General features: G+C 50.9%; 1 long non-coding RNA gene across 1 annotated transcript in view; it reads left to right on the top strand.

Annotated features, from left to right (window-relative positions):
* LOC139805373 (uncharacterized) overlaps positions 1-26278 on the top strand; it is a 42100-nt gene extending 15822 nt beyond the window's left edge. Inside the window, exons 2-4 of the long non-coding RNA XR_011729788.1 lie at positions 2148-2218; positions 5112-5193; positions 25492-26278. This is a non-coding gene — a long non-coding RNA (uncharacterized lncRNA). The remainder of the gene's footprint in view (positions 1-2147; positions 2219-5111; positions 5194-25491) is intronic.
* Positions 26279-26603: the final 325 nt, after the last annotated feature.

Genomic DNA, 26603 nt, shown 5'->3' with positions numbered 1-26603 from the left:
GGCAGCCTGTGCTGCACACTTTGCCCCACTGAGGGCTGACCATGGGCAGAACTCCCCTGCCTGCCTGCTGCCTGTCCTGCTGCTTCCCTGCAGTGAGGTGGTGACAAAGCTCTCCCTCCCCAGAGAGGGAGACCCCTGCTCACAGGGGGAGCAGCCCCAGGGACAGGCTGGGCCCTGGCACATCCCCATTGCCTGCCACTCCAGGACATCCTCGCCCTGGGACTGTCCCACCAAAGAGGAGATGTGAGCCAGAGGCTGCTGACCTGCACTTTGGGGCTCTGTTTCTGCTGCCATGCCCAGATGGGTGCTGCTGGAAGGGGTACTGGACACAGATTTTTCTGCAACACTGGGGCTAAAAGGTGGAGAAAGCAGCTTGTTTTGGATTGCTGTTTTTTTTTTTTTTTTTTTTTTTCAAAGATGCCTTTTGCATTGATAGATTTTCAGATGATGCTCTAGAAAAAAAAAAAAAAAATCAATGTCCCAGTGATTGTACCAGGAAGGGCAGTCGATTGGTGAAAAAGCTGCAGCAGGCGTATTGGGAAATGGATTTTTTCTGCCCTCCAGACATTAACTTGAAATTCTTTGAAATGAGGAGAAAACAATCTGTGTCAGAAATGAAAAATTAAGGAGGTTAATGTGGTGCCTTTTCCACTTTTAATTTCTTTGAATTCCAGGATGTCCTTGGAGGCTGGTGGGAGGGCTGCTGTGCCCGCTGCCCCTCTGGCTGGGGTCTCCAGGCACTCACCATGGCCAGGGTGCTGGTGGCAGGGCTGGGTGCTGTGACCCCAAAGGCTGTCACCCCAGCTGCTGTGCAAAACCCTTGTTGCTGGTTGGTAGGAGCAGGGGGGCACAGGCTGTGGGTAAGTGCTTGTCCCAGCACTGCAGTAGCTGGATGTCTTCAGAGGGCAGCTGCTTGGCTGGGGCCAAGTGTTAATGAGCAATAACCTGGGGTCTCCAAGGGGGGAGGTTGTATGAAGTGCTTGGGCAGGGAGGTGTTTCCATGTGCACAGGACACCAGCTGTTTATCTGTAAGGAGCCGTGCCACAGGTGTGCACACACTCGCACACTCACACTCCCTCACCCCTGGCCAGGGCTCTGCTCGGGGCTCTCAGAGGGGAAGGCTGAGCAGCAGGTTTCATGCCGATGTTTTTCTGCTTCGGGTAATTGTCTGTGCTTCAGCCTTTCTAAACAAAATGCTTCTTTCTTTCCTATGGGGACCACTTTTCCCAGTCCCTTGGGTGGTCTTTTTATGCAGGTTTTTATCCACTCTGTGGTAGGCTATAGGCAGCTCTCCAGAGAGCTGGAAAAACCTCTGCTTGCTTAACCCTGTTGCAGAGGGGGGAAAAAAATGAACTCCCAGAGTCTTGGTTTTCAGAAATTAAAAAGCAAGACAAGCATCAAAAAGGAACATAATTAACAAGAGGCTCTTCATCCCCACTGAGCTGTGGAGGGGTTAATTTCTCCATGGCCTGCCTGTGCGAGCCCCCTGAACCACAGCAGCTTGCTGGGGCCAGGTGGATGCAGACATGGATGCAAATGAGCTCCCTGCCCTGGGCTCCCCAACAGCTCCTGCTGCCTTCACTGAGGCACTTTCCACTTCCCAGAGCCGTTTGTAGGTGCTCCACTGCAAGGTGGGCTGAAAATCTTGTTGGCCCTTCCTCAGCAAGGGGCCAGGCAGAGCAGGCAGCCTGCTTGGGGAATGAATGCTGCCTCTTTTGATGGCCATGCACTGTCTGCCAGCAAAAGATGATGGCTCCAGGTGCATTTATCATTTGACATTATTGCACAGGGTGCAGTGTGCACATACCAGCACTGTTCACTGTTCACTGTTCCACCCCTTCTATAAACTTCTGGATCATTGCATGGGGACCCTGCTCCTGCTGTGAATGGCCAGGGTTTGGCAAGGACATGCTTAAGAAAAGGGTTTTTCCTCTCTTCACTTGGGTTGGCTGAGCAATGTGCATATGAACTAGGGCAGGATTTGGCACATTAAGTTTATAACATGAATCTAATTAAGAGAAGATGTGTGTTTCCTCAACGTCACTGTCACTATTTATTGTGTTAACTAGAAGGCAGAGACAGTGGCCACTTCACTTGTTCCCATCTGCATGAAAGTTTATCACTCGATTCATTTCTCTTTATTTCAGGTTTGCAGAAGTGAAGGGGAAAATCACTGAAGTTAACAGTGAGGTAGCAGAGAACAGCGAAGGACATATGGGTATGTAAGGGAGGCAGATGGCCTATCTGACTAAACCACATCATATAAGTTTATGAGTCAGGCAGGTGCTCTTTCCTGCTGTTTTATAGTGATGTCTTAAGGATTTCCCTTTTGATATACGAGGGCAAATCGTCAGCCGAGCCCTTCTCTATCAGAGGCTAATCCAAAAGTAAATCACTCTAAAGCAGCAGGAGAGAAGTCTTGCAAGGCACCCACTATAGAGATATTCTTTTGTTATAAATCATCAGAGTCATGTTCTTAAGAGATTATGCTGGAAAAAGCAAACAATATAAAAAGGTCAAATACAAATAGTAAAAATGAAATAGTTTGTTGCCTTCTGTCTACTCACAGAGAAGATACCACTCAGCCAGGGAGAAGAGATGACTCTTCAGTCTCACCAGAGGGTGGCTGGGGCTGGGGCTGCCTGGTTCAGGCTGGGTGGCAGGGATCTGTGCTGGGTGTGCAGGTGAGATAACGGTGAGATGAATGAGCTGTTGGTGGGTGTCTGTCCAGGAAAAGGACTGCCCCTACCCACCCTCTGCACCCCATGCCCTGTGTCTGCCCCTCTGCACACTGGGATCTGTTGCTGGGTGTTGGCAGGGCCATCCCTGCCTGCACAGCCCATGCACTGGTGGGGCTGAGGTGGGAGCAGCTCTTGGCGTAGGCCAACACCTCACTCATGGCTGTGCTCATGGACTTGTGCTCGTTTCTGCTGGGAGCTTGTGAGGTGTGTGTGGGTCAGGGGTGCATGGGGTGCCCCTCAGTGCACGGTCATGGTGAGAGGTTTTGCTCAAACATCAGCCTCTGAGCTGAGCCTGGCAGGGCCTGGTTAATGGCTAATGCTGCCTCTCATCACTGATTGTGCTGCTGCTGGGGGAAACCCTCTCACCATGATCCTGCTGCATGATCAGCCCAGGCATTTAATTGTTTTGCTGCAGCTCCTGGTCTAATATCAAAACTTTAGGGGAATGTAAGTGAAAGAACATGCAGGCTGCTGGCCAGCCATATGGGCGTGCTGGCTGGGAGCTGGTGCTGATGTGTCAGCTCAGTGGCACATCCTGCTGAGCAACCAGCAGAGCTCCGTTTTGCAGGAAAGATTTATTCCTCATGCTTTAGTGCAACCTGAGCCTCTGCCTCACCAGGTAGGAAGTGCAAATCCAGGCCCCAAGGTCTCCTGCAGGAAGGTGGATGGCAGCAGTGTCCTTCAGGAGTGTGGTCTGTCTGCTCAGCTTTGTTTTCACCCCTCAGCTCGCTGTGGTTGGAGCCTGGTGATGTGAGGCTGGGAGTGGGGTGAGTGCCCTGTTCCCTGTGCTTCCCATCACAGTCACTGCCTGCGCTTAATGCCTCTTCCAGAAAGCTGGGATTCTTGTTTGAAGCTAAGATGGCAAACTATGTTCCTATTTGTGGATGTTGGGAATCTCAGACTGGGTCACTGCTCTCTTGCCTCTCCCTCCTGTTGCAGCTGCCCCTGGGCAGTGTTTCCCGTGGGATATCTTGATGGAGGCTGCATTTCAGTGAGAGTGGAAGTGATCCCGGTCTTGTACATTTTACACTCTCAAAGTGTAATTATAAATAATGTGAGTGAAACCACCATAGCTGTTGTTGAGGGTTCTGACACTCTTTGGCTCTTTAACTTGACATCTCTGCACAGGCAGCCTGGCACTCTGTCTGGCACAGCAGTGCGTACTGCACACCCCACTGTTGCTTTAAAATAGGTATAAATACTGCTTGGCTGCCCACAGGCTGAGGCAATCCCTCTTCTGTGGCATCCTTTGGTTTCCCTGCCCTTTGAAACAGGGAGAGTTTAATTATAGCAAGGGCCTGGGCTCTGCCATGCCCCAGCTGCCTGTGATGGGGGGCTGCAGGCTGGTGTGGGGCTGGGGGTTGGGGGCAGCTCCCCAGCCCAGGGGCTCCTCTCTCTGCAGCAGGTTGGAAGCCCTGGTGCTGGTGGCTGCTGCTGCCTTCCACTGTGGCAGATCAGTAGCAGCATCTCTGCTGCCAGATCACACACTTGTGCCTCCCTGCAATTATATTTAGGCCGTTGGCTGTCCCTGACACAGACTGGGATGAGGAGTCCCCGTGCTGACATGCTGACAGGTCAGCCTTGTTCTGTGTCCAGTTAAGTGTGTGACTTATCAGGGTGTGAGTGCAGCCATCCTGCTGCCCCTGGCCAGGCTGGGCTGTGTCCTCCTGTGCATCTGGAGTGGGTCAGGGGATGCCCTGGGCAGGGGTTGAGACCTTCTGGGTCTTCAGGGCTGCTGTGTTCTGCCTCCTGGTGAAGCCCTGTGTGCTGTGAGCTGCCTCCCTGGTTGCTGCCAGCCTGCCAGCCCCTGCTCTGCCTTTGGGGTGCTCCCCACCCTCCAGCCCATGGGGCTCCCAAACCTGGCAGCAGCACCACGCACAAAATCCACCAGTGGTGATCACAGCAAGTGGTGCCTTGCAAGACACGTGGTCTTCCCTTAAGCAAGCAACCATTTCTTCCTCCCACACATCTACCTTCCAGCTCCAGCTGGATTGTGATGGCAGCAGCATCCACCACTTGCACCTCCAGTTCCTTACAGAGCAGCTGCAGCACTCAGTGCCCTGGCTGCACCCAGTTTCTCAGAGGAAAACCAGTGTAACCCAAGTCTGTTGCAATCCAAACAAACAAGAAGGTTAAATTCAGGTTGCAGAGGCAATCCTCAGTCTGTCATTTCTTAACTTGTGAATGCTGGACTTGAAATGTAGAAATAATGTCCTTCTAATATAGTACTTAATGTGTTTTATGAGTCTACAGGAGCACAAATGGTCCCCTTGCTGAGTTTAGCATTTATAGCTTTAGAACTGATGAACTGATTTTCTTTGAATTCTGCTTCACTTTAAAGCACTGACTGTTTTCTTCCATCTTGGCCAGCTCTGTGGGTTTCATGGACATCAGGAGCTTTGAGTCTTTGCAGCTGCAGAGCTGGAGGACTGCAAGGATGCAGCAGCTGCAGGTGGGTGTGGGGTGGAGGTGGCTGTAGTGATGCTACTCTGATTTGAGCTGCATTTCCCTGCATGCTGTGTAGGGCAGTGACTGTCTAACAACAATACCTTTGTAAATTGAAATTCTATTTTCAAAATGGTTGAAGGCTAAAGCTCTTTGGTTTGGTTTGGGTTTTTTTCCCACTTACATTGCAACAATCTTTACCTGTGGCTCTGCTTGTCCTTTGCTTTGGGAGTCTCAGAGTGGTTGTGGCAGCAAGGGACTTTTGCTGCTAAAATCTTAGAGCTGGCAAAGGAGGGAAAAGAGTTTTTAGAAGACTAAGTGGTCAAAGTTGTGTCATTCTTCTAGCATGGCAGAAAAAAATTTAAAAAATCCTCATATTAAACTTTCCAGGATTCCTCAGCCCTCTCAGATCTTGAACCTTTTCTCAAAACACAGTAATATACCTTTGCCCTGTAAAATGAAGGGAGTGGGAGAGATAGAGAGTTTATCTTAGAAATATTTCTGAGAAATAACCCAGTAGTTTTCAACTAAAGCTTCAAATCAATATATTCAACCTGGGTGATGTATTTGCCATGAAAAATTTGGGTCTGATCAGTTAACCCTTGGCAAATGTATAAGCAACTGAAAATGCAGCTTTCTAGTTAGACATTTCAGTCGTACTAAGGACCAGGGACTGTTGCCTCTGGTGGGGCAGGTGCTGGGAGGACCCTTGGGTGGCTTGGTCAGACCTGGCTGCAGTCAGGTGAGGGCTCTGGGAGGGAGGTGGGGGGCTGTGTCCTGATAGAAACAAAGGAAGATCTCTCGTAAGCTTTCTTTCTCCTTTCAAGAGAAACAAAACCAACAAGCCTCCTAGGAAATAAGATGCAGAAGGTCAAGGTAATGAAGCAAGGCTGCACTGCTAAGTGTTGAAAAGTTAAAATATGCAAAACTTAACCTCAGGTGCACAACTCTGACTCTGCCCCCTTGTGCATATTCATTAAAATACAGTCTCTAATTACACGTCCTAAGTTGTCTGAGCTGCGTGTGCTGAAGCAGAGTAGTGGCAGTTCTGCTGTCCCCTGGGCTGTGGTGACAGATCCTGGTGCTGTCCCCTGGGCTGTGGTGACAGACTCCAGCCCACCGTGCCCCAGCAGCACAGGAGCAGGGACCTGGCTCAGCCATGGCCCTTGCTGGGGGTGCCTTGCAGGCTCACCCCGCCATGAAGTGCAATTGGGATGTGGCAAGGTCTTCTCAGCTGGAATTTCTCGGGCTCTGAAAGGGGATTTAGAGGATTTTAGAAAGATTTTTCTGCTGCTGTTCAAAATATCCCCCTCTGTTTAGAAATAGTGTGCAGGACAAAAAGTGGGAGGCACTAGCTTTGATCTCACTGAAACATCAGAACTATGTTGGCTTTTCATTCCTGATTTCCTGCCTGATCCATGCAGTCCACAGGTCATTTTGTAGGAGCCTCAGTGTCTTTGCTGAAGAGCACCCTTAGAGCTTGGGTTTTAGGTCAGGTTAGGTAAAACGCTTTTTCTTCCAAGGTGACAGTGCAAACAAAACACTCCTAGGAAAGAGTTAATATTGGTCTGTCTGAAGACGTCCTGATGGAGTGAAGGCAAGCAATGATATTTTATATCATTTTTGATATCCGGTCTAAATTAGGCCTGAGGGAAAGACTGTGACCTATTTAACCCAGCATCTGTCAGTTATCATTATTTTCAGCCAACTTTAGTAGTTTCAAGTATAAAATTTGTATCTGGGGGGAGGAAAGGAAAAGAGGCTAGCAGGAGCTGGATTTGGCTACCTCAGCTTTTGTTGAAAGTGTGCAGTGGTCTTTTAGGAGCTGCTACATGAGATAAGAAATCAGCAGGGACAGCACTGTGGGTGACACTGACTGTGTGGCCACCAAGCCAGGGCTGTGTGGAGGGGAGACAAAGTAAGGATGACCGTGAGATTTCCAAGGATTAGTCTTGAGTCTGGGTAGCATTTGATTAATTGTGTTGCAAGAAAAACTGGAATTTGATTATGAAATTTGATGATAATGTAACCTTGACAGGCTTCCTTGACATGTGGATGGCCATCCTGGTGAGCAGGCAATAGGGTAGCAGAGGAGCCCCCAAGGACACGGGGCTGGTGGCACTGCTTGGTGAGAGAGAGGGTGATGGTTTGGGAGCTGCTGGGGGATGCAGCTCTGAAAGAGGCAAATCTCATCTCAGCAGGAGTTTTCAGCAGAGCTGTAGCTGTGCCCATGCCAGCCCACAGGGTGGGTAGGACCTCCCCGGGCACGCTGGCAGCCTCCAGGCATTGCCTTTTGCTCCATCCTCCCTGCACAGACGGTCACAGGAGTGGGGCAGAGCCCAGGGTGAGGCACTGGTATGTGCCAGGACCTGTCCTGCCTTGCTGGAGCAGGGAGAGCCCTGTACTAATTACCTGAGCTTGGTCATGGTGGGTACCAGAAAACAGGCACGGTTTTGTGGTACTACTGTGTGGCCCCTTGGTTGTTACAGGGTGCACAGTGTGTGGCACAGGGTCTCTGTCCTGGTCCTGCCTCTTGTAGACACCACTGGCTGCACCTGGGCAGCTGAGCAATTTTTTTACCTGCTGTCATCCGAAACCAGGCAGAAAGACTGAACTTCTGATGGCTGACTAATGCAATTGCCCTTTATTTCCTGATACTTCCTTGAGAAGCAGAGGGACTCAGAAGCCTGCTCTGTCGTAAATCCTTGCTCAGGCTGCAGGCATCAGGTGCAGAAAATGGAAACAAGTGGCTGGAAAGAAAGTCAATCCTCACCCTTCCCAGCAGCCTTCTCCGTGTGCTGTGGTAGATGCTTGGTTTTTTTATGGTATGTTGAGATGTACTGGATGGATTTTGTTGACACAGAGACCAGAACTTTGCACCTGCAGTACAACAGCACCTTGCAGTGCTGCCTCTTGCAGCAGCTCAGAGTAGAATTATGAATTACTGGTGACTGTGGTGCTGCCTTTGTCACCAAGCTGAAGACTGTAGATTGCGTTACACTGCTGCTCACCCTTCCAGCACGTTTCTAATAAGAATTAAATTCTTGAGCAGTTAAAGCATTTTCTGTGTCCAAAAAAAAGAGCTTCTTGAGTTCTGTGCTTTGGGGTCTAATCAGCCTCCTTCCAGCACATGGTGGAGGAACTTTCCTCCCCTCTTCCTCCCCTCTTCCTCCCCTCTTCCTCCCCTCTTCCTCCCCTCTTCCTCCCCTCTTCCTCCCCTCTTCCTCCCCTCTTCCTCCCCTCTTCCTCCCCTCTTCCTCCCCTCTTCCTCCCCTCTTCCTCCCCTCTTCCTCCCCTCTTCCTCCCCTCTTCCTCCCCTCTTCCTCCCCTCTTCCTCCCCTCTTCCTCCCCTCTTCCTCCCCTCTTCCTCCCCTCTTCCTCCCCTCTTCCTCCCCTCTTCCTCCCCTCTTCCTCCCCTCTTCCTCCCCTCTTCCTCCCCTCTTCCTCCCCTCTTCCTCCCCTCTTCCTCCCCTGGGTGTGCCATGCTGTGCCATGCTGCTGTGGGTCGCTGTGGTGGATTTGCTGTGCTGGCACGCTGCTGGCTCTGGGTTTCGAGGTGTGCCCATCCTGTCCTTATGCAACCTGCTGAAGGGCCGTGTTGTGTAAGGCTGTTGTGTAAGCAGGGTTTCAGCACCTGAGCCGTGCTCCCAGCATTTCCCCACCTGCAGCCTGGGGGGTCCATCCCAGGGACATCCCAGCTGCTTCCATGAGGCATTGTGGAGAGCCAGAGCTGGTCCTTGGAAGGTGTGGTTGGTGGAAGGGTTGTCTTTAGGCTGGGGATGGTTGCACGCCTGGCTAACTTCTGCTCCCATGTTTAGCAGCACCTTCTCCAGGGCTGACAGCAGACGTGGCAGGGGCTGGGTTTGCCTCTGCAGGATGTGGAGGCACTGTGTGCCAGGACACTAATGAGAGCAGCTCTGCAGGAGCCTCCTTGCTCAGGCAGCTCTGCCTTGCTCGCTGTCCTCCTCCTTCCAGGTGACATTACCACGGGCACTGTGCTACCTGTTACAAAGCTGTCTTGTGGAGGGAACGCCAGGTCTTCCACAGCACTAGCACCTCAAAGGGGTGCTCAAAAGGAGGGGAAATATATTCCCCCCCCCCCCCTTCCCTCTCCCCTGTGATCACACTGCGGTGACACTGGCGCGGTCTGGAACATGGTGAGCAGGCTCTGAATGTCAGCACATTGTTCATAGTGAGATATGTGTCATGTTGCATTAGCTCAGGCCGACAGCTACCGGTGGGAAAATATTTCTGTGAGTTCCTCAGAGTGCCCCCACCTCCTACAGGAAAGGACTTGTGCCTGTCGAGGCAGCAGCAGAACTGTACCCAGCCGTACTGAGGGAGCAGGGAGACCATCTGATGCCCATGTACGTGGAAAGTCATCTGAGTATTGTGACCAAAGGGCAAGCTTGTCTGTGCTGGTGGCACATTTGGGGAGAAAGTGTCTGACTGTTTAGAAGACAAAGCTCAGTTTTATCTCTTGGTAACCTCTGCTCGAGGGAGAGGAGATGGGGTTAGCGTGACTTATTCGGTGAAATGCACCGTGCCAGACCGAAGGCAGCAGCTGGCAGTGCTGGGGGATGAGGAAGCCCTCTTGTTCCTGCCCACAGGCTGCAGAGGTCAGAAGCTGGAAGCCTGTTGGGTGTCTCGTGAGCATTTAGAGCAGGACAGAGCAGTCTTCTCTTGTGAGCACAAGTAGCCCCTGAGTGTTGCATAGCCACAGAGCAGTGCAGGGATGGAGCAGGGTTCCTGGGGGCAAGGTGAGACAGTGGGACAGCATTGGCTCACTCGCGTGGGGAACTGCAGCCCCATGTTTGCAGGATTGAGAAGCTCTTTGGCCATGTCCTGTGTCATCCTTTTGTAAGGTGCAGGACTCTTGGTGGGGTGAGCTCATTTGGTGATGAACTGCTCTTCCTGAATGAGCCAAGCGTGTACCAGGCTGGTGCCAAGCAGGCAGAGCTGCAGCAGTACCTCCCTGCCCTCATTTGTCATCCTCTGGCTCCAGCACCCTTCCCAGTCAGGTCCAGCTTCCAGCAGCAGTTACAGGATGCTGCTGGTGGTGGATGTCAGGGAGTGTGAGGGTCAACACCAGTGTTCCTTGGCTCTGGGGGGCTGCTCCTCTGCATGCTTGGCTCACAGCATCCCTCTGTCTGGGCTGGCTCCAGCCCTGCCTGGCCTCCCCCATGCTAGAGACCTGCCAGCTCTCATTGTTTTGTTACTCCAGCATCAGTTTTTCTGAGCCTCTCCCTCTTTATTTTCTTCCAATGTCAAAAAGGTGAGGAGGTCAAATGCTAAGGTAGTATTCCTTTCCTTTGGTAAAATGTACCTAGCAGATGAGGAGTGTCAACACCGATTTGTTTTTCTAGTGTTTCTGCAGGATTATTTTCTTGTTAAAAGTGACAAGGAGGTGCAGAACTGTCGGCCTTTAGCCAGAGATGTCATCTTGTCTTTGCATAGGTGAATAGGCACGAGATGACAGAGCACTTTTTGTGGGAAAGATGAAAAGTTGATCCCAATTTAGTCATTTCCTTAAAAAAACAAAAGGAGAACATACTCGTTGTCTCTTTCTAGTCCTCAGTAATGAGAGGCTGGAGAGAGGAAAAGGTTCTTAGGCCACAGTGCAGGGTGGTTCCCTCACGTGTGTTGTTCAGTACTGAAGTGAATGGCTCAAGCACCATTATTCACCTCTGCCCTTTCTGAGTTTCACTGCGTCTTTTGACAGGAGAATCTGACAGTGTAAGGTGCTCCTCTGTGGCTGGTGGTATGGACCACATGGGGAAACTGTTCTGGGTTTCAGCTGTAATTTCAAGACTTGCCCAGGAAGATGCTCTGTGCCCGGGAGCCTGCACACATCTCTGGTGCTGCTGGGTCCACAGAGGGTGGGAGAGCCCAGATGGGTTGGAGACCTGCATGGATGTGAGAGGATTTGTACTCTTGAGACTGCCCATGCATGGGGCCATGCCACTCCCCCAGTCCACACTTCCTTCACTGGATTCAGACTGGTTTGTACTGGCCACCCTGCCTTAATGTGAGGCATTTTCAGCAGGTCAGTTTTGCCTCAGTTTGGTCAAAGTAAGAAAAAAACCCACACAGTTTCAAGATTTTCACGGTGATGCTTCTAAACACAGTCTGCATTTTTTTTCCTTTAGCAAAGTAATGCCAGGGAGTAGTAACCACTTCTTATTTTTTCAGTAGGATGATGAAAATAACCTCATGTGGCAGAGCTGAGTGCTCCCAGGCTCGGCAGCCTTGTGCACATTCCAGAGCACCGGGATCAGAGGTGCTTAGTGAAAACTTTCTCTTCTCTGATTTCTCATTCTCCTTCAGAACCCAAGTTCTGTTGTGCTGCAGCAGAGCAGGAGCCCAAATGCTTTGTGCTTTTGTTCTGACTTTGAAAGCAGTGACCTGTTGGACTGAAAGTTTCCCTGCTTTTTCTCAGCCCGTGTGATGCGTGTGTGCAGACAGGTTGTTAAAATGGGATTTTTTTTTTTCCCCATCAGTTGTTAATACCTCATCATGAAGACTGCATGGCTCTAGGACAGCCTTGCTGAAGCATTTTAGCAGCGTGCCTGTTTGTCCAAGCTGGTAATAAACAATTTCCTTACATGTAAAAGATGAAGCAAAGGTAGCTTTTGGAGGAGTGCCAGCTTGAAGATAAAGCAGAATGCTTCTCCCAAGATCTTTTGCTTTAAAATGTACTTTTAATAAGCAGTTTAGCTCTTCATAGAAAAAACAACCCTGGAAAAACAAGGAAACAGGAGAGAACATATGAGATGATCCCTGTGGGGAGATGTCAGACAGAGCAGACAGAGCAGTGTGAAAGTGGGTGAATCAGTATACTCTTTTGTCATCACTCCAATTCCAGAAATTCAACAACTTTGGAGAAAGTTGTAGTTAGAGGAGTAATAAAAAGGCAACTGACTCCCATGGAAACAACAGCAGTGGAATAAATCCATGCAAAAACAAAAGGGGTGAGGCTCATGCTGCTGCAAGAGAGACTCTTTGGTGGGGGAGTTCTGTGGTAGTGGAAATACATTCCTTAATACATATGAGTATAGCCTTGTCCAGAAATAAATTAGCAGGAGTAAATAACATATATCCACCTTCCCATGAGTTCTGGCTTGATCAGCACTACTGTTATGCCTTGCTTTTGTGCTTTAGGAGCAAAGTATTCTAAAAAATCAAAATGATTCTTTTGAGGGCAACAAACCAACACAGAAACCAACTCAACCCTTAAAAGTTGTGAAGTGACCTTTTATTCAAAGTGATGGAGCAGGCAGGCTGATGGCTTTTTCAGATCAAGTCGTGGCAGAGTAGGGGAGGCTGGCCAGCACTCCTGCATGGGAGCTGCTGCTGCACACTTGGCCCCATTGTCTCTGAGCTTGTATGGACTAGTCAGAGGGAAATGAGGAATTTCCTCTTTGCAGCTAGCTTGTATTAGAGTGCTGGAGGTTGGATCCTGCCCTGCCTTACACCACGGTGAAGCCCTCATCAGGATGCTGGGGTTTTGTGAGCTCTACACCAGTGTGAGCAGAGTCAGACTCTGTGCCAGGTGTCTGTGAGGCTGCGACCTTCTGGGTCTGCTGGGGCATCGTAAGTTAAACATGTTCTGATTAGCCTGCACTGTAAATCCAGCATTTTAATTCTTTCCATATGTAAGATCCAGTCTAATAAGCCAAAGTTTAAGACTATGCAATCTATTTGGAATAACCATATGGATTAGGAGTCAGACTGTGCTTTTCTGCTTCTTGTATTTATATGAATACAGAAGCATTTGCTAATGTGCATGCAGCTCATGCTGGTATCCATTTTTAAAAAATATGACACCAAATGGCTTGCATTAAAATATTTGAAAAGCAGTAAAACTGTGAAAGTTTCTTTCTTGCACACAGACAGACACATCTGTGAAATGAAGCATCTCTAGGCAGCATCATTCCTGTCTCTCCCTGTAGGCTTATCAGTAGTGCTAAAGAACCCCATGAGGGTGCTGGCTGTTCCCAGGGTACCGAAACCTTCTGGACCAGGATTATAAAGCAGTCTGCTTGTCAAGGGAGCCAGAGTGGGACCTAGGTCTGCGTGAGTGCTGGGAAGTGTTTCAGGTGGGAGCTGCACTCTGCCATTCCTCATCCTCAGAGGGAGGGGAGGGAGGCAGTCAGTGTGAGACATGGCAACTTCTTCCTCCCTGTCTCCAGCATTAATCTAAATGCCAAAATGCAGACCCTATGGAATGCGGTGGCCCTGTGGAAAGCACCAGCCTTCAATTCCAGATGGCACAGAAACATCCCCAGGGAGCACTCCCCCACCACCCTGCAGGTTCTGGTGCTGCCCGAGGTGAGGGGAGCATGGGGACACTCCCAGTGCCGGGCTGGAAATTGTTTATTGAAAGGAAAGGATCATATTACACTCAATTTTTGCTGAGTTTATCTTGGTTTTTATCAGATTACACATGGGATAACTCATCAATATTGTGATCCTGCTGACATGTAAGTGAGCAGCTGCATAATTCATGGCTGCTGCAGGGCTCTGGCGAGGGGAGGCACAGATTTAGTCAGAGACTTCACCAGCTCACTCTTCTGGAGCAGTCCTGAGGTGGGACCCGTGGAGGTGGGTGCTGGGGTGTCCCTGTGCAGCCCCTGATCCCCTTGCAGAAGCTGGGCTGGGCTGTCCCCAGTGTCCCAGCACTTGGGCAGTTTTGGAGCAATCAGGTCTGCAGCAGATGGGGGTGGTGGGGCTGCAGCTGCCCCTGGGTGCCAGGGCTGGTGGGCAGCAGGTTCCTTGCACCAGCAGTGCTGAGCCAGCCCTGAGTCGTTAAATAACATTGTATTGGGCAGAAATACAAAGAAAACTTAGTAACGGCCTGTTAATTTTTTAATGCCTGTATTGAGTAAGAGACAAAGTAAGTAATTCCCTTCCCTGTGCTGAACAGTTCAATAAATTAGCCTTATGAAGTTCAGAGCTAATCAGGGTACTGGAGCTTTGATTCCTATGCTTTGCATTAGGGTACAGACAACTTCTGCAGCCCTTCCCTCCCTTGGGTGGTATTTTAGTGGTGAAGTTTAAGGAATATTCCTGCAGTTGCCTCTTTGATGCTGAGTGTCATTGACTCTCATGAGGCTGCACCACACAGCGAGTGCTGCTCCAGAGAGCAGCTCTTGGGTTTTCTGATAGAGCAGAATGCTCCTGCATGGTGGTCTTTCTGTCTGTCACTGGCAGCAGCATTGCCAAGAGTGTGGTTTGGGAAGCTTGGTTCTGTGTCCACAGACCCAAGGAGCTCCAGTGAGTGGAGGTGGTGGGAGAGGAAAAGCTGTGTTGGCTTCCGTGAGGTGAGCAGTGGGTGAGCACCAAGCTGCATCACCAGGTCAGAACAGGTCTGGCTGACCCAGCCCCTTTCCATGGGAGGTGGAACCTGGCAAGTGGTGAATGTCCTGGGTCTGTCCTGCTGTCCACTAAGTCCAGGGGCTGAGCTGAGCCCTTTGTCCTGGGGAGGGGAAGATGCTCAGATCTCAACACCTTCCTGCAGCAGTGAAGGCCAGAGCTGAATGATGTGTTTATGGAGAAGTCTTCCGTGATTTCCTTGGGCTGGTCTCACTCATCATCTCCCACATTCAGGTGGTTGTTAATTGTACTCCTGCTCATAATCTCATTCCCATGGGGAATGGTGTCCAGAGGGTGAGGATCTGGGTTCACAGGAACCCCTCCCCAGCACTGGCTTTTTGTCTGGCTGTGCTCAAAGCAGTGTGTGTCTCTCCCTTTCTCTCACAGCCTGTTGGAAAATATACTGGGGATAGTGAGCATTTTTTTCCATTTTTGTGGTGCTTCCCTCCATTAATTTTCTGGTTGTAGTACATTACTCATGGATAATTAAGAGTGAGCTATTAATACAACATTTAATATTCAAGTGCAGTGAAGAGGAGAGAACAATAAGTCAAGGAATCATATACTACAAGACGTTCTGGTTTAGTGATGAAATTTTTTTTTGCTGGCTTTGGCTATCAGAGCATAGTGCTGCTTCCATTTAAGTGTGGTCCTGAGAACTTCATTTATTGATAGAATACAAATAGGACATTAAATCAGGGGAAGTGAATTTGAACTGATGGCCATATATACAATTATAAACAGGATTGGCTACTTCTATCTAGTGTATCTTAAGTTAGGAGAATTATGTTAGAGACTGCTAAAGAGAGCTTAGAGTGTCTTAAAATTAATGAGATTGAAGTTCATCTAGGAAAAAAATTAATGCTAAACTGCAGCTCTCACACTGGGAATGAAAAAATTGCTTTGGGCAAGTGGTCATGTTCTGTCCAGATGGAGAAATGGAAGGTGGGTGGGCTGTGTACCAGCATCAAACACTGCTCAGCCCTGAGTGCTCGGGTTCTCATGTGGCCACTTCTTTGAAGGGGTGTACTTTGGGACAGAGTGGATTGCTTCCTCCTCCTGCTTCAGGTCTTTGTGTACTTTGGAGGCAAGCAGGGAGGTTTGGGTCCACGAACATCCAAAACCTCATGATGGTGACAGTGACAGCACCCACCCAGCCAGAGATCCCCTTCCCTGGGCAGGGGCATGGGGGTGGTCACAGGGCCGGGGGGTGGGGTCCCCCAGGGCCAGGGTTGTGGGGTCCCACAGTGCTGTGTGTCCTGGGGGGACATCCTGAGCCTGGGCAGCACCGTGGGAGGCAGCGCGGTGCTGGAAGCTCTGAGATGGAGCACGTAAAGATGTCACGAGTCAAGCACGTGTAAAGGTTGCCATTTACAAGCAAGTAATTGCAAGAGTTACCACACAGCTGTCTCTGAGGCAGCGCAGGATATTGTTATTTATATCCCCATGGCACACACACTGCTCACAGTGTTCCTGCCAGCGGAGGAGCAGCCCTGCTGCTGCCCGGTGCCACGCTGGCCTTGCACAGAGCAGGAGCTGCCCCTGCCCCTGGGGAGGGGGTTTCTCCATCACTCCTGTGCTGAGTTACTCTGCCCAGAGCTTGCATACACTCCCATCCCAACACGGGGCCACCTCTAGCTACACCAGATGCACCTGATCACACACATGTGCATGCACAGACACCACACGTGTGGACCTAGTTCTGCATTATTTTGTCTGATGAGCTGAATAATTGGTTGTTTACAGGTAGGAAAGGGTAAGTGTGCTTCTGACCTTTCTTCATGTGGTTTGTTTATGGTTAATAATGATGCTGCTAACTACACCCATTTCTTTAAGGGGCTGTTCTCTCCTGTAGGCAGCCTCTGTGCTCCCTGAATCCTAAGTACAAAATCCCTGCTTTCTGTTGGGATTTAAAAAAAAAGACCAACTGATCCTAACTATTCTGAAATAGGAAACGTAATTAGACATAGGCACTGTATTGATTTCCAATTAAGCAGCAACAAAACAAATTATTTACTAGTATAATAAAAATGTTGACAGCATTTAGGCACAAAGTTTTCCTGGGTCCATTGTGTGCAGACATTTGTAAGTGTCACACAAGCAGCTGCATTTGTCACTGAGGAACCTTCCACAGAGCTGCTTGTTGTAAGGTTGTGTTTGCTGGTTTGGATGTCAGACTCCCAGCAGTGATTGCTGACTGGTGTCCCCCTTCCCGAGGCTGAGCAGTCACTGGTGTCCAAAGGGTGTTGGTGCTGGAAGCATGGCAGAGGCCAGGGCAGGTGAAGTCTGTGGTGGCTCTGGTCTGCTGGGGTTTCAATTTTCCTGGACGTGGCAGCCCCTTGGTCCTGGAGGCGGCAATTCCCAGAAGTGCAGAGGGCACCAAAGGGTTGCCAGGAACACGAGTTGCTTTGCCACTGGTTTCACACTGGGCTCGAGTGGCTGCTCACTGGGAGAGGGACCTGTGGCATGAGAGAGACTGAACAAGCACTGCTACCCCTGATGTGTGATCTGCTCAGTGCACTGTACCTGGGGACTGGCTTGGGGACACATCTGTGCTCTCTGTGGCTAGCAGGGTCACTTTGTGTGGCTTCTCCACTCCTGTGAGCTGGAGCAGAGTGTGAGTGTGTGTGCATGAGTGTGCAGGGGTGAAGCTGAGAGCAGGGATCTGGGGGAGGGGAAGGTTCTAGCAAACATTTCCTTACCAAAACAGCCCTGACCTTTGCAGGGCTGGAGCTGTCTGATGCAACAGGCTGAACCTTTCCAGACTCCAGCTCCAACCTGAAATGCTTCAGAGCTAAATTGATGGCTGCTGCATTGGCCCCAGTGTTTACATCTAGTGCTGGCCTGGCTGTTGCCAGAGGATGGGGAGAAGAGGGATCTGAATGACCAAAGTGGGAGCTGCAATCTGTTTTTCTCATGCACAGCCTGGGTCTCTTAGACCAATCTCAATGAAACCCAGTGGGAGTTTATTTGCCAGCACCCAGAGTGCTTGGGGGGATCAGTGCTGAGAGGAGTGGTCCCTGCTTGGCTCCCCGGGAAGGCAGCTGCTAGTTACAGAGATGCTGTTGTTTCTGTGTCCTGCAGTGAATAAAATTAAACAACTCTTTATTTCTGAATGACAGCCCAGGGATTGCACTTCTGCTCTGGCTCGGTGTGAAGTGGCTTCATCCCAGTGTAGGTCCTCTGGGGCCTGAAGCCCTCGATTCATTAGTTGTCAGGCTTGTAGGTGGATTCTGCATTAGGCCTTTAATTTAGTGTATTGCCATGGGCTACTGACCACATGACACTGCTCAAATGTGAGCAAATCTAACGAGGATCCGGGGCTGCTCTTTAATTTGGTGAGAAAAACTGAGTGAGTGGGAGCCCAGAGAGTGTTAATCATGAAGGAAAACCGGCTGGAACCAGGTCAGGCAGTGCTGGTTCCCAGTGTGACATGGTGGGGAGGGGGCAGGGGGGATAGGGATGGAGCTGGGGGTCTGAGGAGGTGTAGCAAGCCTTGGTGCCCTGTTCAAGGAGATGGTGACACTCCCTGGCTGTGCCACCCACCCACCACCTCTTGGTCCTGCTGCTTGCTCCTTGCCTTGAGCAGCTCTGGTCCCCATGGTTAGAGTTGTTCAGTACAATAAACAAATTCATGCTGCTCTCCTGCTGCCTGCTCCTGGATGGGGCCACCTCCCCCCAGCATGCATCATGCAGATTTATTGCGTTATATTGGAGTGGTGCCTGAGCTTGGCTGGTTTCTTTAAATCTTTTTTTTTTTTTTTTTTTTTTTTTTGGAGAGGGGTGGGCTTTGGGAGAGGGGGCACAGAAATCCTCTGTAGTAATTCCTGTTGACTGCAGTGACCAGTGAGGCAGAACTGATCAACTGCAGGCTTCCCTGCTGCTGAACTCTGCCAACAAAGTGCTTACATCTGCTTTTACGCTAATGGGAACTTTATGGACTGGTGTGTCCCTCCCCAAGGAGCAAATTCCAACAAGGTCAGAATCCAGAAAGTTGCCACTTGACACCGGCTGTGAAGCCCTGAGCCAGCCGGAGGAGGAGGCCAGGTTGCACCAAGGACCTTCTGGGGCAGGAGATCTGATGCTGTGGGGTGCAACTGATAGCCAGGAGGCCTCCAGCCCCTCCTGGGCTGCGTGGCCCCTTGGTCCCAGGGGACAGAGAGCTCTGAGCTGCAGAGCAAACCTCTGCCAGGGGTGTGATGGGGGACAGAGCTGAGCCTCCTTCACCATCAGACTGGCCAGGCCAGTGCCACCCTGGTGTGGTAATGGCATCTGCAGGACAGCAGAGACACAGCCCTGGAATCGATGGGGAGCCCCTGGGTGATTCCCTCTGCACAGGCTGAGGTGCTGTGCAGGGCTGGGTGGGCTCTGGCTGGGCTGGATGTGGTTACCAGCAGAGCTGGAAAAGGGTGGCTTTGGCCCAGGTCTCAGCAGAGGGTGCAGGGTGGGGCTGGGTGGGCTCCCACCAGCTCAGGGCACATGGTGGTGAGGAACATGAGTGCTGTGAGCATGCTGGGTGCAGAAATCAGGAAATGATTGCTTTGAGGGCGTGTATTTTCCTGAATTTAATGAATGACCATTCCACATTAATGTTTATGAAGGTGATTAATACTTTAATTTGTGTGGAAGAGAGTTTGCAGAAACATAACTTGCTTCTACACAAGAGTTACTGTTCATTTTTCAGGAAATATAATCAGTCCAGACAAGGCCTGCTGAATTGTGACCTGCTTTGGCAGCCTGGGTGTGAAAGATTATGGATGGTCTCAGATTAGCTGTCTCTTTTTAAATTTAACATTGCAGAGCCTAATTGCTTTGACTTTGACTAAAGAGAAGGAGGTTTCCATAGGGTGCCCCATGGATGCGTGCTCTGCCCCTGCAACTGCTGGCCCTGGGCATGGCACTTGGGGCTGTGGCCCCTTCCTCCCCTATGCCACTGCAGCTCCACATTGCTCTATGGGCTGTTGGCTGGGTGGACTTTATGTTACATGGGGTGCTGGTGGACCCAGCTTCTTATTGTTCATGATGGTATTGCAGGAGTTTCTGTACCCTGCCCCACGGGCACCCACTGGTGTCCACCGTGTGCCCTCTGTCCCGTGCCAGGCGCGGAGCCTGAGCTGCCTTTGCTGTCAGGTGTGGAGCCTTTGCCTGCAGGGTAAGGTGCAGAACATGCCCCTGCTCATGTCTGGAGATGTGAGCACTGTGTCCGGGAGGTGTCGGTGTGGTGGGGAGGACAGGGCTCTTCTCACTGTCCCGCAGAGCCCCGCACCGCCCGCCCAGCCCCGCTCCGGGCTCCTCCCCGCTGCCTCTAAACAAACAGCGAGGCGACTTCAGAGCAGGCGGCAGTGAATGAATTCTATTTTTCTCAAGCATTTAGTGTTGCTTTCAGTTTGCTTTGATGATGTCTTCTCACAACTAGTGTAAACAGACTGCGCAACGGGGAGCACTCACATGTGTACAAGAAGCTGCACATGAAAGACAGAGGCATCTTGAAAGCCATAATAACAACGCTGAGTGCCAGTTAGAGGATTTGTCACTAAGAGCACTTTACAGATAGAAAGAACTTATTAACTAGTGTGACTAACAGCTTGCAAGGTTTAATTGATGTGTGTTTGTTGTCCTTTTATATCTCTCCCCCTCGTCTTCCTCCTGGCACCGATTCCAGCAGTTACTGGTGCAAGAGCAGCAGCCTCTCAGCTGCCTGAATTGGTACCAGGAATAAAGGCAGGGCCAGGCCCTGCCCGAGTGTCCCCGATCCTGGGCTGTGGTCAGGGCTGCTGCTGCCCCAGGAGCTCATCCCTGCCCTCCGATTCCTCCCACAGGGACTGAGGCTGGGCTTATTTTCTTGCTCTGGGTTCTGTTATTCCTCCTTAAGCGACGCTGAGTTTTTGAAGATAAAGCTTTTCAATGCATGAATAGTATGGATAATTAATGCTTCTGCCAGACAGACTACTCATTGCAAGATTGATTGACTATTAAGGTCATAACGCAGAAGCCACCCACACGAAACAAACAGGCTAATGTTAGACTCCAGCTTAAGCCCAGAGTTGGTCAGCTGTCCATGGTCACAGTGGGGGCTTCCAGTCATCTGTCAACAAGTGATTGATTGATGTGGACACCTTCCAATCTTATTCTGATTATTCTCAGCAGCTTGCCTGGTGGCCATTTTTCAGGAGTTGGCAGCACTCAGACCTCCAAGACTGCATGTGATGACTGCATGGGGGTTAACCCTTTCCTTTGATCTGAAATGTCTTTGTTATGGGCAACAACAGCAGCACAGAGGGAAGGACTGTGTTTGTGAGCCCTGGTTGCAGGATACACTGAGAAAATTCCCTGAGATCACAGGTGAGAAGGATGTTTTGACTTGGCCTGAGAAAAGCTGTGAGCAGGGATCTGCAGACAATCCAGCTGGAACAGAGCAGATACAGCTTTGTAACGTGGCTTTTTTATGGAGCTGTCTTTTGTGGGCAGTTTAATGTGCCACAGGGTAAACCATGTGCATCAAGGCCCTAGCAGCAGACAGGCAAATTCTAATAACTTGGGTAGGACAACATTTGGTGTTCAGAGAAAAAAAACAAAGATTTGTGCAAGAGACAATGAGTTAAAGGGGGTTCTGCTGTTCAGCGCTTTGAATTCTCCAGGAGTAAAATTTGTTGCCTGGATGCTTTCTGCACGTGCCCACGAAGATGAGTTAAGTATATGTCTCTGTAGTATTTTATGTACATGTTATATTTGGTGTGTGCCCACACACACGCTCGTGGGAAAGTGAAATTATAATTATGTATCCTATATGGTGTGCAATTACAGTATATAAGCATGTTCTAGGATTCTTTTGGTTGCAGGTATGTGCTGCAGATTTCCATTTCCTTGTACGTTTTTCAGCAGTTTTAGTTTAACCATTCTGGGGGGCCCTGAGCCCTCCTGTTTACTTTCCATCCATGGTTTTAGCATTCATAACATACCCTAAAAAGCCTGCCATGGGGAAACGTCAAGAGCCCTTCATTCTTCAAGAATTGGATCTTTATGTAACTGGAGTGCATCGTTGCACTTTTATGGTGCAGTGCAAGGGCCGTAATGGAGCTGCTGTTCAGGAGGATGTGTCAGGAGGGCTGTGCTGAACTGCTGTGGGTGCTGGGGGGTGGCATCCAGACCTGGGGAGTCCAGTGGGCCAGTGCTGTGAGCACATCCCCTGCAGCTCCCTGAGCAAGGCCAGGCAGGGGCTTCAGCCCAGCCTGATGTCCTCCCCTTCACCAGGGAGAGCAGAGCTGTGCTGGGGAGGGCAGTGCCCTGCACTTGTGTAAACTGAAGCAGGGACTGAAATGCCAAGTGCCCTCTGTGGAGTTTTTCCAGGGCACTGCAGAGCAATGTGCAGGGCTTCATCCGTCTTGTCCAGAGCTCTGAGCTCTGGTCCAGGAGAGTTGGTCTGCAGGGGATTTTGCACCAGCACTGTGACCTTCCCCTCTCTTCCTTGCTTACCTCATGCTCGTGCTTATGTGTATAGTTCCTCTCTGGTGGGGCAGAAGGACCCTTGTGGCCTCTAATAGTAAGAAAAGGGCAGTGCAAGTGCAGAGGTGATGAGGGTGATGATTCCATTCCCATGACAGAGGGACTGTAGAGCTGCTCAAAAGAGCAGCTTCTGTGGAGCAAAGTGGCTCCTGCGGGCAGTCATGTCATGGAGCAGTGGCAGGGTTGGGTGAACCCAGCCTCAGTCCTTCACCCCCAGCAGCCTGTGTCTTCTGGATGTTGAGCACCAGCCAGAGGGATGCTGCTGAGTGCTTGTCTGCTGACTGCAGGTGGTGAAGAGTTGAAAGGCACCAGCACTGCTTGCTGACAGCTCCAGCTCAGAAGGGTGTGGGGGATTTCCCTGGAGGGACCCAGAGCAATGCTGGTGGTGCTAACCTTGGCATGAGTGAAGCAAACCTTCACCATGCTCTGGAGAGAGGGTGTGCCAGGGTATCTCCTGCAACTCATTGTGTGAAAGAGAGAAATACCATATAATTATTTCTCACTGTCTGATCTCTAACATCCCAGTGCAGTAATTAAGGTGGTTTTGTTTATTATAGAGTCACTCTGAAGAGGGCTGTGCTCAAGGACTGAGCCTCTAGGCTCTCCATTAGGTCACATAAATCTAAAGAAAAGCTAAATGACTGTGGGAAACAAGGTGGTCACCTGCTGTAACAAAACCCTGTGACTGTGCTGCTTTCCTTCTGGCTGTGGCTGTCACTCTGCCCTTCTGGTCAGTGCAGATCAGTGCAGGTCAGGTGGAGCAGGGTGGCCTTGGTGCCTCTCCTGTGATATTTCTCTTTCTGTTCCTTGGTCTGGGTCCCCTGCAGGTTGGACATCTCGCCTGGAATGCCTGTGCTGAGCTGTGCTTGCTCCTGGAGGCCATCCCTGCAGCATCCTGACACCCGCCAGCAGCATCTCCTGGTACTGAGCACAGGTTCAGAGCTGGCAGCCTTTCTGGTGTGGGCAGGAGTGAGCAACCCAGCTGTGCTTGCCTTCTCCACCAGTGGCCACAAGTTCTGGTGCAAGGCAGGATGGCCTCAGGGCTCTTCCTGAGGCAGCTTTGGTATAATAACACTGATGAAAAGCTGATTAATGCTTGTAAGCGAGCTGCAATAGCTTCCCTCTAGAACTGAAGAGATTACCACTGATTTGTCATTTTGATTGTTTCAAAGAGAGGTGCAATTAGTTGCTCTAATTTAGCTTCGCTTCTCACTGAGTGGCATGACAACTGAGATGCAATCAGGAGATGTGCAGCCACCGATGGGTGCAGCTGTGCTGCCGCCATTTCACGTGTGGATGGCCACCAAGATGGGTGAGCATCACGTGCAGAGTCCCCTCGGTGCCACAGAGCCCCTGGGCACTGGGTGGGTGTTTATTTTTGCAGCCTGGTGGGGGAATGCTGCAGGAATAGTGACCTGCTCCAGAGCTGGGGCTTGGTGGGGTCCGTGCTGGGCTGCAATGGGGCTTTCACAGGTGCTGGTTGTCCAGCAGGCTCTTGAGAAGACACAGCCACGGCAGAAAGTGCTTCTCTGATTCCTTAAGTGAGCAGTGGGTCACACTGGATGTGGACATGACATTATGCTTAGTTTTATTGAAAGAAAAAAAAAAAAGGGGAGGAAGGAAATCTTGGTTTTCTACCTCTGCATCAACGAGCTATCATCCTGTGCCAGGTGCAATAAGACAAATACCAGGTAAAGGAGAGGGGTGAGTGTTTTGCTTGAGGCTTTCCCCTTTCTGAGGACTGCCTTTACTTTGGAAAAGGTGCAAAGCTACTAAGGAAAGTGAAAAGCTTGTGGCGTGTCCACCCTCAGCAGGCACAGCCCTCCAGCTCATAGCTCTGGGTCAGCAGCCAACCTCCCTCTGGGCAGAGAGAAAGCAACACATGGTATTTCAAAATGTGTCTCTTTTCAGTGAAACAAATCACATAAAAATTCAATTCAAAATGAACAAAATAAGTGCTTTGAAAACAAAACCTGCCTGTGGCTATTTCTTGGTTGAAGCCGTTTTTTTGTTTTGTTTTTTTTTTTTTTTTTTTGTTGTTTTTTTTCCCAGGAAGGCATTTTGTTTGTGAAGCGAGCTGGCCATGCTTGCTGGGGAGGGTCTCCGGTGGGGTGGCTGGGAGCCCCTGCCCCTCGGCCCCCAGCCAAGCTCTGGGCAGCTGCCGGGCTCATGTTCCCTGGCTGTGGCCCGGCACGATGCTGCCTGTGTCACTGCAAGGTCGAGCTTTTCCCGGGCTGTGTGGCCCCTGGCCCCTGCAGCTCGGCTGTCAGCTGTCATCATGCACTGTGCTGCCTTCTGCCCTGCGGTGCCCGCAGGACCCTGTGCTGGCTGAGCACACGGTGGTGCTGGCGTGGAGCTGAACCTTCCCCTCCATCCATCCCCCCGGACAGGAGCAGTGTCTGGGACAGCGAGGCAGTGGTGAGCACACCTGGAGCACACCAGTCCTGTCCACTCTGTCCCCGTCCCACGTTCTCCTGTCCCACAGGCAGGGGTGGCTCAGCTCTGCCCAGCAGCAGCTCTCCCAGTGGGTTGGTGTCAGTTGATCCAGAGGGCAGCTGGGGTCTTGGCGGTGCCAGGTGAGCTGGGACCCACAAGTGCCATGGGCTGGGACACGTACCCCTTTCCTTTCCTGGCTCAGGCCAAGGTTGGCCTCTGTGAACTGGCTGAGGAAGAGTCTGGCCCCCCGAGCACCAGAGGGACATTTTCAAGTGCTCCTCTTGGCTAAATATAAGCCCCTGTAGGAAGCCTACCTCTTGCTAGTTTTATGTTTCTTGCCTCTGTGCTTCCTAAACCTGGCAGCAGGCCCAGCTGTCTCCAAGTCTAAGATGAAAATACTCTTGCAAATCCCACTCATAAAAATACCTGCTGTATTCCCAAAACATGCCTGAGATAGCTTCCAGAGAGGATGGGGAGCTAAAATAAGATGCATGAGCTCAGAGCCCCATTTTCCACTGGCCCCATCATTCCCGTTGCTGCAGCACACTGTGCTATGGACTGAAATGGAAGTCCTGCAGTGAGGGGATGGCTTTCAGCTGGGACCACATGAGCTGCAGCTCTTCTTGGAGCAGAAGCTGTTGCAACCTCACATGCTCTGCCTGTGCTCACCAAGTGCTTTGCACAACCTGCACAATCCCACTCCCTGCTGAAAGGTTCAGAGTGCAGTGCAGCACAGAAGCTGCAGTGTGAGCCCCTGCTCTGACTCCACTGGTCAGACAGCCTGGGGACAAAGGGACAAGCCCCAGGACAGGTGACACAAGCTGCTCATGCAGGGACCAGTTGCTGGAAGGACAACAGTCCTTAGAACAGGGTGTCAGGATAGTTGGGAACTGGAATTTTAGCCTTGTCCACTTCTAAAATGCTTAGCTATGGTGAATGTATCCCAGATCTTTTTGCACTAATGCTTGGGTTTTTTTTATTTTCTCTTTAGCAACCCACTGCTTCCATTTTGATGCCAAAACATTTCCTGGATCAGACACAGATGTCCCCCCAGTCACGTCCTGCCATTGTCTCTGCTCAGCCCCTCCAAACTGCCCGCAGAGGCAGATGTTCCTGCTGCTTTCCCCTCTCTGCAGGCAGGGATGTGGTGGTCAGGAGCTCTTGGTGGGGGTGAGAGTCCCCCTGCCTGGAGCAAGGGCTGAGGCTGGCAGTGGAGTCCCTTTCTGCTCCAGGTGCCCAGGCTGGGGCAGGGATGGGGTTGCAGGGTCACCTGCAGCAGCCTCTGCACTCTGCTTTTGTCCCTAGGGCTCTTTGGGGCAGCCTGCTCTGTGCTGTTCCCAAGATCTCGGAGGATTTTGTTCCCCAGGACAGATCATCAGTAAGCACAGTAGAGAGGAAAGTCCCTTCTGGCTCAGGACAATGATGCTGATGTGCCCTGGGTGGCCTTTGTGCCCCCAGTGAAGCACTGGGGTGGTGACCAGGAGGTGGGGGCTGCACCCCCAGCACCCCTGCAATAATGTTATTGCTGAGCCCTTCCGTGGGTGCTGGGAGCTGAGCTGTGTTTGGCAGGGCAAAAGCTGTCCCCTCTCTGGGCAATTACTTCCTGAATCTCATTTAACACCGGGCCGGATGGCAATATTCAAAGTTAACCACTCCACTTGCATTGCCTTATATGTCAGCAAGTGCTACTTAATGATCTGTGAATGGAGGGAATGCTGGGAATGGGATGGACCGCGTGTGAAATATCTATCTGGAGTCTATAAATAATGCAGCCTCTTTATGCTTCGCACAGTTCTGAGCTTCATGGGAGGAGCATCTCCCCACTATGACTGGAAGAGCCTGTGAGTGATTTGGGAATGAAACAAAGGCCATGAAATACAAAGAGAGGACCAGTCGGCCTCTGAAATACCCTGGGGACGTGCCCTAGCCACTCACACCGTCCCATGGGCCGTGCCCACCTGGCACCAGGACACGGCCCTGACTTTGTCCCTGCACTATATGACCATAAAAACGTCTTCAGGAGCGGGGGGCCTTGCCTCCCCTCCACAATACGGTGGCACCGAGATGACCCGGTGTGGCGTGTGCTCACAGGCACATGTTGTT

Source organism: Heliangelus exortis, chromosome 19, assembly GCF_036169615.1.
Source record: "Heliangelus exortis chromosome 19, bHelExo1.hap1, whole genome shotgun sequence".
NCBI lineage: Eukaryota > Metazoa > Chordata > Aves > Apodiformes > Trochilidae > Heliangelus > Heliangelus exortis.
This window is presented reverse-complemented; position numbering and strand designations above follow the sequence as displayed.